Below are 10,223 nucleotides of genomic sequence, written 5' to 3' on the forward strand. Positions count from 1 at the left end.
TTGATTGTGGTGTGATCGGCTCACCTTAAAAAATGATTTTGGTCTACGAATTTTGAGAAAATAGGTTCGGGAGTTCAGTTACTCACGAGGAAGGATTAGCACCCTCGTAACGCCCAAAATCGGTACCAAATTGATTCTGTAATGCCTTGGTGTCGAAAATTTGAAAATATTTTAAAAGATAACTTTTAACTCGTGAATGAATTAAAACGATAAGACATTCTTATTTCAAAGAAATAAAACACCACACCCAGTAAGTTAGGACACAATATTTTTAAATCCTCAAAATACCCGAATATTGCCTTTTGCTTTTGAAAATTCTTATTTCGAGATAATAAAATGTCATGACCAGTAAGTTAGGACCCAACATCTTTGAATTCCCGAGAATAAGCTTTTATTTGAAATTTGTGGATTTATTGCAAAACAAATACTTAACTTTCTAAATTTATCGAAAAATAATCGCAATCCAGTAAGTTAGGACACGATCTTTCTCGAGAATCATGAATGCCAAATATTTTGAAAATTTGTAAAATACGATGATTTTAATGCTTTGACGCAACTGAATATATATTTTCTAAAAAGCATGTCAAAAGTTAATGTATAACATGTAACAAATACTTTAATATGAATTACTTGTATATGTACGATATGTATATAAAACAATGGAATATATGGAACAATGAAAATGTTTATAATAATTTTAAAAAATGTATATATATACTATAAAAGATGAATATATGCTTTAAATTATAAAATATGGAAAGCGTGTGAATATTTTAAAATGTGCATGTATATGTTTCTGGGAAAAAATGAAGAATAATATATAACAACATACGTATATACATATTTACAAAAAGAAAATTTGAAACTAAAATATAAGAGTACATATATATATAGAAATTAGGGAATAAAATTGAAAATAAAACATATGAATAAAAATATATATAAACGTATACTAAAAAACATATGTGCACTATATAAAACCTATGCGCATGTATATACAGTAGTAATGATAATAATACTAATGGTATAATATAATAAAAATAATAACATTAAAAAAAATTAAATAGTAAAACAGTAAAAAAAATGGACTAGATTGAATTAAAGATGAAAAAATAGGGTAGATTTGAAAATAGACAAAAAAAACCGATTTGAATGCGCTAGCAATGACGGAGGACCAAAAGGGAAATTATTCCCGCCTTCCTAAACGCTGCGCAGCATGGGACCGAATTGAAACAAAATTAAAATGGGTGGCTCAATTTTAAAAAAACAACAATTGGGTTTGATTGAAACGCAACGCAAGAAGAAGGGACTGAAAGCGCAAATCTCCCATCTAAAGGAAAAGCGCAGACCCTGGGACCGGGTCGGGTCGACGCGCGGATTCCCCAAGACCAAACGGCGCCATTTTGATAATGTTATTTAAATTAAATTTTCCCTAAAAATCATTTATAACAGAATGAAAAAAAATAAATAAAAAAACTCATGTGCACTCTGCTAGGGTTTATACCCTGCCCTTTTGCACCGCCGCTCAACCGCGCGCCGAGGCTCCGATCGCGACGGAGGGGGCGCCGATTCGACAACTACAGCGAAAGAGGTGAGTTTCCCTTCCCTTTTTGACGTTTCTCTTTTCTTTTTTTAAAAAAAACATAACAGAGGAAAAAAATAAAATCAAATCAAAAGAAAAATAAAAAAGAAGATCCCGATTCACCTTAAAAGATCCTTGTATTCTCAATGTTTCTTTCAATTTTTTTGGTGTATTTTTCTATTGTTTTTTACACTGAATCTCCCCCATTGTTTACAAAATAGATACCCTTTATATAGCCTAAAAATATAAGCCATTTACTGTATTTTCTCATTTTTTAGACTATTTCTAGTCTACTTTTGCAGAAATCGTGAAGAGCACGACGCTGGGAGGCAGTTGGCCCCTAGACGCATGACACTGGGAGTCTGATGGAGGCGAGGCTTGTTGCTGCTAGGGTTTGGGTTGAATTGTTTAGGGTTCTTCTTGAAAATGTTGTGGGCTGCTTGTTGGGCTTGTAAAAAACTGAGTTGTGCCCCATTGTTTATTTCACACGGGCCCGGGCTAATTTGGGCCTACTACACATATATATAACCATATTCCACACTTGATATCTAACCAATGTGAGACTAAACTTTCCATTTTCCTCAACATAATTCACAAAGTGGCTAGCTTTGAGCATCAATTTCTCATTCATCACTCAACCATTTTGAGCATATGACATACCGTTGTAGAGGTCTCATAAGGTAGAATATAAAACCATAATTTTATGATTCAAATATCCACTTTTACTAATTAAAAATATGCCTCAAAGCTTTCAAAAATCTATGTTGTCCAACATAAGCTCTCCACAGAGTAAAAGAAAAACTATAGTTTGGGACAATACCAACCCATTAAGGAGTCCATTAACTCCTGACTAACGACAATTTAAATTAAGACTTGTCTCGAAAGAGTTACATTTAAAAAATTTATCCTAAAAGAGTTGACTTCCCCTCAACAGTAATCATATTGATTGAGTTCCCATTTTACTTTCCAAAACAAACTTAAATTTTTTTTGCGTTTTTAAATTAAGTCAAATTATAAATTTCGAACTCCAACCTAATCTTAGGTGAAAACGAATATCTAAAACAATTGAAATAAGAATAAACATAATAAAAACTTAAACCTAAAATAACTTAAAAAGAAGTCTCCTAGAAATGGTGAAACTCTTAAAATCACAGCCCCTCCACGTTCACTAATTGTTACAATTTGAATATTTTAGAAAATCAAGAGAGATATATTAATATTATGGATACCAAGTAGGGATCCATCATCCTCCATGTGCCACGCCCCCCCAAAATTAAAAGGGGTTAACATTAATTATAAAGTTTTTTAATCAAATAAACAACTCCTCTAAAGTGCGGAGACATTGTCACTATCTCATTCTTATTTTTCTCTAAAACTGCTTTTTGTTTTTAGTGGACAACTTTGTCCGCATGGGCGGGAAATGTATCTTTCACTCGCATCAATCTATTAAATTATAATGATAAGAAAATATTACATTTTAAAAAAACAATATGACTCACTTTATTAAAAACACAAATACCAAGGATGTCAAAAATATTTTATAACATTTAATACTGATGATCAGCACTTAGTGCCACAAATCTCCTCATCCAATTTGTTTTTATTTAAATTAAAATTTATTATTTTTTTTCATAATTTATGTAATTAATTACTAATATAGTTTAAAAAACCCTTAAATTTAAATACATTAACGCAAATTTTCTCCCAAAAGGAGAATAACTAATTATGAAATGTGCTCTATTCCCATCTTGAACACGTAATTAAGCGATACCGCTATTCACACCCCATGATTTTTTTTTTTTGGTATTCAACAGGTCCGTTTTATGGCCCATGTTCGGGGTTCGTGGCTAACCCTTTCAATAATGTCATCTTCAAGTTTTGAACCCGTGTCTCCCCTTGAAAATGTAATATACCTTACTATTCCACCCAACACTTGTTGGTATACCTCAAGATTTAATTTAAACTAGTTTCTAATGGGACATGCGTTGCATGTAATTTTACGTGTTTATTTTTTTATAAATTAAAAATAAATCATATATAGTATATATAACATATTGATGGGCGTCAAAACCACCAAATATAAATTCCTACGACAAATATAACAATAAATTGAAATATAGAGTAGTAGGGTCGAATCCACAAAGACTGGTTATCTAATTCACCTTTTCTAGTGACCAGGTTCGCTGTTGCTGCCACAGTAGTGCCCACGACTTGTGCGTAATAATGCTAAAAAAAATAAAAAAAATGGGGGCTTTAAATTGATTAATATAATAAAATAAGGAAATATGAAGTATAATAAAATAAAAATAGATTCAAAAATAAATTTAAGAAAATAAAATAATTTTAAGCTTAGCCTTAGCCTCGGTGTACTCCAATCTTGAATCAATCCTTGAAATAGATTTCCCCTTCTAAGCAATAAGTTGGTTATAGAGACCAAGAACGTCCCGATCACCAACTTTTCCTTATGTAGTCAATCCAGTATGACCTGCAAACTGACTCTTGCCAAATTTCTAACTGCGATACACGTGATCGCAATTTAAGATTTCGACAGCCTTGCGATTTGAAAAGCCCAACTCGAATCAACAGCCTCAACTGCGTGGGTCGTTTAAATCTGATCTTTATCTTCCTTGACGGAATCCAATTGGCTTTTCTCACCTAGACACACCAATTTGTTCGTAGGAATTCGAACATAGCACGGCCGATTCGTCTTCCCAACTGTACACCAAACAACTCCAACCCAACGTGCACTTTTTGAACCGAAACTGAATAAACTTTAAGGTACGGATTTGTACTATCCCATATATTGGAGAGATAGAAAAAACTGCTTTGAGAGGTTTTTTGAGCGGGTTCAAATCTCACGATTGTTTTGTTGGAGTAATTTCCGGGCTAAAGCTAAAAGGGGTTTAGTTAATCATGAAAAAAATCATGCTTTGAAAATAGATTTGTGAAATTGTGGGTGAAGGAAAGGGGAAGGGTCTTGGAAGACAATTAGATCAAAAGATTGAAAGTAAAGAAAAAAAATTGAAAATGGCATAATGAAATGACGCAGGTAATGGAAGGGGGAAAAAGAAAGAAAAGAATTTATTAAAGCCTAAGCCAAGTGTGTTCAATTGGTTGTAGTTATTAGGTATTTATATACACTTTTAGTGTTAAAATTTAGCTAGATTTTTCCTAAATATTGTCACTAAATAATTTTAAATATTATCACTAAATAATTCTAAATTTAAAATCAAATTTAAACTAATTACAGAGTTGTAACAATATAAAAAACCATTCAATCTTTATCCAGCCACTTTTAAAAAAATCTTCAACCCTTCAATCTTTATCCAATCATCTTTGAATCTTCACTCTTTAAATCAAGCCCTCCTCTTTACCTTTTGTTCCAATTTAGCCCTTTTTTATAAGAGTTTGAATTCGGCACACCAACTTCATTCCTGATAAGAAAAATCTAATTTTAATAGCATTTTATTTGATAATTAGCCAAAAATAAATATATTAAAAAGCGAATTTATCTTGCTATCACATATTTAATGTAAGTAATGTTTAAAATAAATCATATTTTATAAATAAAAAGTTAAAAAATAATATAAAAATCTAGAACTATATTAGAAAGTAAATTATAACATTAAATTAAAATTTTTTTAAAAAAAAAAGTAAAACAACATGCAAAAATTGTAATAATGATTCAAGATAAGAATGAAAAACATTTACATTGATTAAATATGAAAGATATTTACATTAAATTAACACTACACCAAAACAGGCTTTTAGTGGCGTTTTTAGCGGCGTTTGGATAAAAAACGCCGCTAAAGATCGATCACTAGCGGTGCTGTCAGGAAAACGCCGCTGGAAATAAGAATTAGCAGCGTTTTCCAGAAAGCGCCGCAAAAAACCTAAGCACAACGACGCCGTTTACCGAGCTTTTGGGGATTTTGAGGCGTTTTTAAGAAAGCGCCGCTAATTCTCAGGGCTTTAACGGCGTTTTTGAGAAAGCGCCGCAAAAAAACCTAAGCCCAACGGCGCCGTTTTCTGAGCTTTCGTGGGTTTAGCGACGTTTTTAAGGAAGTGTTGCTAATGCTCAGGGCTTTAGCGGCGTTTTTGAGAAAGCGCCGCAAAAAAAACCTAAGCTCTACGACGTCGTTTTTTGAGCTTTTCGGGTGTTTAGTGGCGTTTTTAAGAAAGCGCCTCTAATGTTCAGGGCTTTAGCAGCATTTTTGAGAAAGCGCCGCTAATGCTCATGGCTTTAGCGGCGTTTTTGGGGAAGCGCCGCAAAAAAACCTAAGCCCAACGACGCCGTTTCCTTAGCTTTCGGGGAATTAGCGGCGTTTTTCAGAAAGCGCCGCTAATGCTCAGGGATTTAGCGGCGTTTTTGGGAAAGCGCCGCAAGAAAAACTAAGCTAAACGGTGCCGTTTTCTGTGCTTTCGAGGATTTAGCGGCGTTTTTATGAAAGCGCCGCTAATGCTTAGGGATTTAAAATAATTTAAAATATTTGTTAAAAATGGAAAAATTAAAATACTATTATTTAAAATATTTTTAAAGTTTTTTGGATACATTACTAATTTTTTTAGTTTATATATTAAATAATTTCTTATATAATCGTAAAAGAGATAGTATTATTTTTAAAATATTGAATTAATTATCACTATAGTATATGGTTTAGAGTTTAAGGAGTAGGCTGGGGTATGGATTTAGGGTTTGGGATTTAAGGTTTAGGGGTTAGGTGTTATGCTTTAGGGGTTAGGGGGATTTGGGGGTTAGGGATTTAGGGGTTAGGGTTTTAACTGTTAGGTTAGAGTTTATGTTTAGATTAATTATTTTTATTAATTTTTATATTAAATATGTTCTTATATATTTCTAAAATAGATAATAATAAATTCAATTTATTGAAATTATGAGTATATAGTTTATATTATTTAAGAGATATATAATAGATAGATGATCACTTTATGCATGTAGATTGATACATGTATCAAATACTTTTAAATAAATTTTTTTGGATGGTATTTTAAGGAGTAGGGGGTATGGATTTAGGGTTTGGGTTTTGTGGTTTAAGGATTATGCTTTAGGGGTTAAGGGGATTTAGGGGTTAGGGTTATGTTTCAGGGGTTGGGGGGATTTAAGGGTTATGGGTTTAGGGTTAGGGGGATTTAGGGGTTATGGGTTTAGGGTTAGAGGGATTTATGGGTTATTAAATTTTATATTAAATATGTTCTTATGTATTTGTAAAATAGATAATAATAAATTTAATATATTGAAATTATGAGTATAGTATATTATTTAAGAGATATATAATAGATAGATGATCACTTTATATATATAGATTGATTGGTTAATTTAGGGTTTAAGGTTTATAATTTGTTTTCTTATTAAAATATACGATATTTATTTTGAAAGTATTTAGTTTTTTTATAAAAATCTAATTTATAAAAAATAGTAATAATAAATGTTTTATAAAATCACTTAACTAATAATTTTTAGCAGATAAAATAAAGGATTTTTAGCATAACAAAACGACGTCGTTTTGTTCAAAATGAAATAATTTTTTGTGGCGTTTTTTATAAAAACGCCGCTATTACTTACCTTTTCCGGTGTTTTTCGTAAAAACGCCACAAAATATCATTTCATTTTGAACAAAACGACGTCGTTTTGTTATGCTAAAAATCATTTATTTTATCTACTAAAATTATTAGTTTTGGCGTTTTAAAAAAACGCCACAAAAAATCATTTCATTTTGAACAAAACGACGTCGTTTTGTTATGCTAAAATCTTTTATTTTATCTCGCTAAAATCATTAGTTTGTATGTTTTAAAAAAAACCGCTATTGTTACCTTTGCGCGTTTTCATAAAAACGCCACAAAAATCATTTCATTTTGAACAAAACGATGTCGTTTTGTTATGCTAAAAAACCTTTATTTTATCTGCTAAAAATTATTAGTTTGCGGCCTTTTTCGTAAAAACGCCACAAAAATTCATTTCATTTTGAACAAAACGACGTCGTTTTGTTATGCTAAAAAGCCTTTATTTTATCTGCTAAAAATTATTAGTTTGCGGCGTTTTTCGTAAAAACGCCACAAAAAATCATTTCATTTTGAACAAAACGACGTCGTTTTGTTATGCTAAAAATCATTTATTTTATATGCTAAAAATTATTAGTTTGCGGCGTTTTTCGTAAAAAAGCCACAAAAAATCATTTCATTTTGAACAAAATGACGTCGTTTTGTTATGCTAAAAATCCTTTATTTTATCTGCTAAAAATTATTAGTTGCGGCGTTTTTAAACGCCGCTATTACTATCTTTTATGGCGTTTTGATAAAACGCCACAAAAATCATTTCATTTTGAACAAAACGACGCTGCTTTGTTATGCTAAAATCTTTTATTTTATCTCGCTTAAATGAAATAATTTTTGTATGCTTTTATGAAAACGCCGCAAAAGGTAAGCAATAGTGGCGTTTGTATAAAAACGCCGCAAATACTTTTAAAAAAATTCGCGCCATATTTTCCCCAAATTTTCGAAATCCCTAATTTTCCCCCTCAAACCCCTAACATTTCGTTCCATTTTTCCTCTTTATTTTGTAATTTTGGGTGTTATTTATTCTATATAGATTTTTAATTATAATTTTGATCATCTTTCAAAAGAGGGACCTCGTTTTTGAAAACCCTAAGCAGAAGAAAGAAATCGAAGTGATTTTAGCCGCCGCCTCTGCTCCGCCGCCAGCCATGAATGTTCTATCTCTCAACCATGAATGTATCTTTCTTACACAAAAAAATAAGCTTTACGAAGTTTAAAATTTAACCGTGCACCCTTTTCTTTTTATTATTGTTTTTTTTCTCTCTTATATTTTAGCTAGAAATCGACGATGCCAGAAGAAGCTAGAAATCGACGATGACCAGAAACTGTAAGTTTCCTTGCTTATCTCTTTATATATTATATGCTTATCTTTCAATTTTCTTTAGCTTTATTTTTGAAATGTTTTATTCCAAAATAATCAGCATTTGTAGCCAATTTTTACTTACTGTAGTATAAACTAATATCAAGCACTTTGCTTGACGAATGCAATTTTATTCATCGCAATAGGGGTTTTTGATTTGTTGTTTTTCGTCAAATCTTTGTAAGAATCCGGTTGATGGGTTCTCGGCCGGATTGGTTGATGAAAACAATATCTTTGAATGGAGTGTTACAATTATCGGACCATCTGATACTCTTTAGTAAGTCCTCCCCGCCTTTTTTTTTTTTGGTAAAGTTTCTTTCTTTCTTTTGTTATTATCATTGAAATTAGTTGTTCTTGTGCTTTTGGAATTTGTTTAGTCACAAAAGCTTGTAGCTTATGTTCCTTGTTGCGTGTCTTGCCTTCCTGTTGCTTGTTATCCTCAAGTAATCTTGACATTGAATTGAGTTATTGAAGGTAACTCCCTCCTTTAAGCCTTAACTGCATTTTGGTGCTTTTTAACATTTTGCTTGTTATAATGCTACATCAGTGTTCTCCCTTGTATGTTTGATGCTCATGAGTTCGCAAATGTGCACTGCAGATGTCTTATTCTTTGGTTGGCTATGTTGCAACTATCAATCCTTTTAATTTTCCCTGTTAATTTTTTGCTTTTCACCGCCATCTTCATGGTAGTTAGTTACTTCTTCTTGGTCTCATTCTTGATGGTCAAAAGTTGGGTTTTGGTATCTTATTTGAATTATATGTAGAATTTGAATCATAAAAACATTGTCAAGTATCTTGGATCATTGAAGACAACAACTCACCTGCATATAATTCTTGAGTAAGAACCTTACATTGTGACTGTAGTGTACTTTGAGCTGTTTGAAACTTGTACTTATTGCTTTACATGTTTGAAGGTATGTGGAGAATGGTTCACTTGCAAACATTATCAAGCCAAATAAATTTGGGCCTTTTCCTGAGTCATTAGTGGCTGTTTATATTGCCCAGGTTTGTTTCTACTGCAATTTATTGCTTCATTTCCCTATTAAAGTATCATTTCGATATGCTAATTACTTGTTAAATAAGTTTTGGAAGGTTTGGTTTATCAACATGAACAGGGTGTTATCCATCGGGATATCAAAGGTGCAAATATTTTGACAACTAAAGAGGTAACCTACCAACTAGTTCTCTTTTTTCTTATTTCTTGTCCATCAGGAGTTCTATTACTATTTCTAGATCAGCTTTTTTTAGTGATTTTCTTGTTGTAAATTTGATTGTGGCGGCAGAGATCTGATAGAGAACAATACCATTTGACCTCCTCATTTTTGGGGCACTTGGAGACTGGTTGAATTTGGTTCATTTCATCCATATGTTTCATTGTACTTCAGCTGCTTATGTTGTGAGAAATCTGCTAAGATAAAATAATAAATGAAGTTGAAGTTAGTCATTGTTATCCCTAGTTTGATGGTTGAATAAAGTTAGTCAAATTGGAAATTTGATTCTGTTTTTGGTGCATCCATGCACTTGGACCAACTGTTGTTGTTTTGAATACAGTTGGTCTTTGAAACAAATTGTTGTTGTTTACCATATATAATTTACTTGCTGCATGGATGGATGAAATTTGGGTAGTATTTGCCTTTCTTGACTTTCTATAAATGATTTTTCCTTTTGCTAAAGTCCTCCATCTATAATGTGTGAGCTACAGTTTCTTGT

The 10,223-nt window shown here is 31.8% G+C and overlaps 1 long non-coding RNA gene across 1 annotated transcript; it reads left to right on the plus strand.

Moving 5' to 3' along the window:
* Window positions 1-8,422: 8,422 nt before the first annotated feature.
* LOC105792114 (uncharacterized) lies at window positions 8,423-9,523 on the plus strand. The gene is made up of 3 exons (XR_008198366.1): window positions 8,423-8,790; window positions 9,278-9,351; window positions 9,428-9,523. It is a non-coding gene; the product is annotated as an uncharacterized LOC105792114 (long non-coding RNA).
* Window positions 9,524-10,223: the final 700 nt, after the last annotated feature.

Source organism: Gossypium raimondii, chromosome 8, assembly GCF_025698545.1.
Source record: "Gossypium raimondii isolate GPD5lz chromosome 8, ASM2569854v1, whole genome shotgun sequence".
NCBI lineage: Eukaryota > Viridiplantae > Streptophyta > Magnoliopsida > Malvales > Malvaceae > Gossypium > Gossypium raimondii.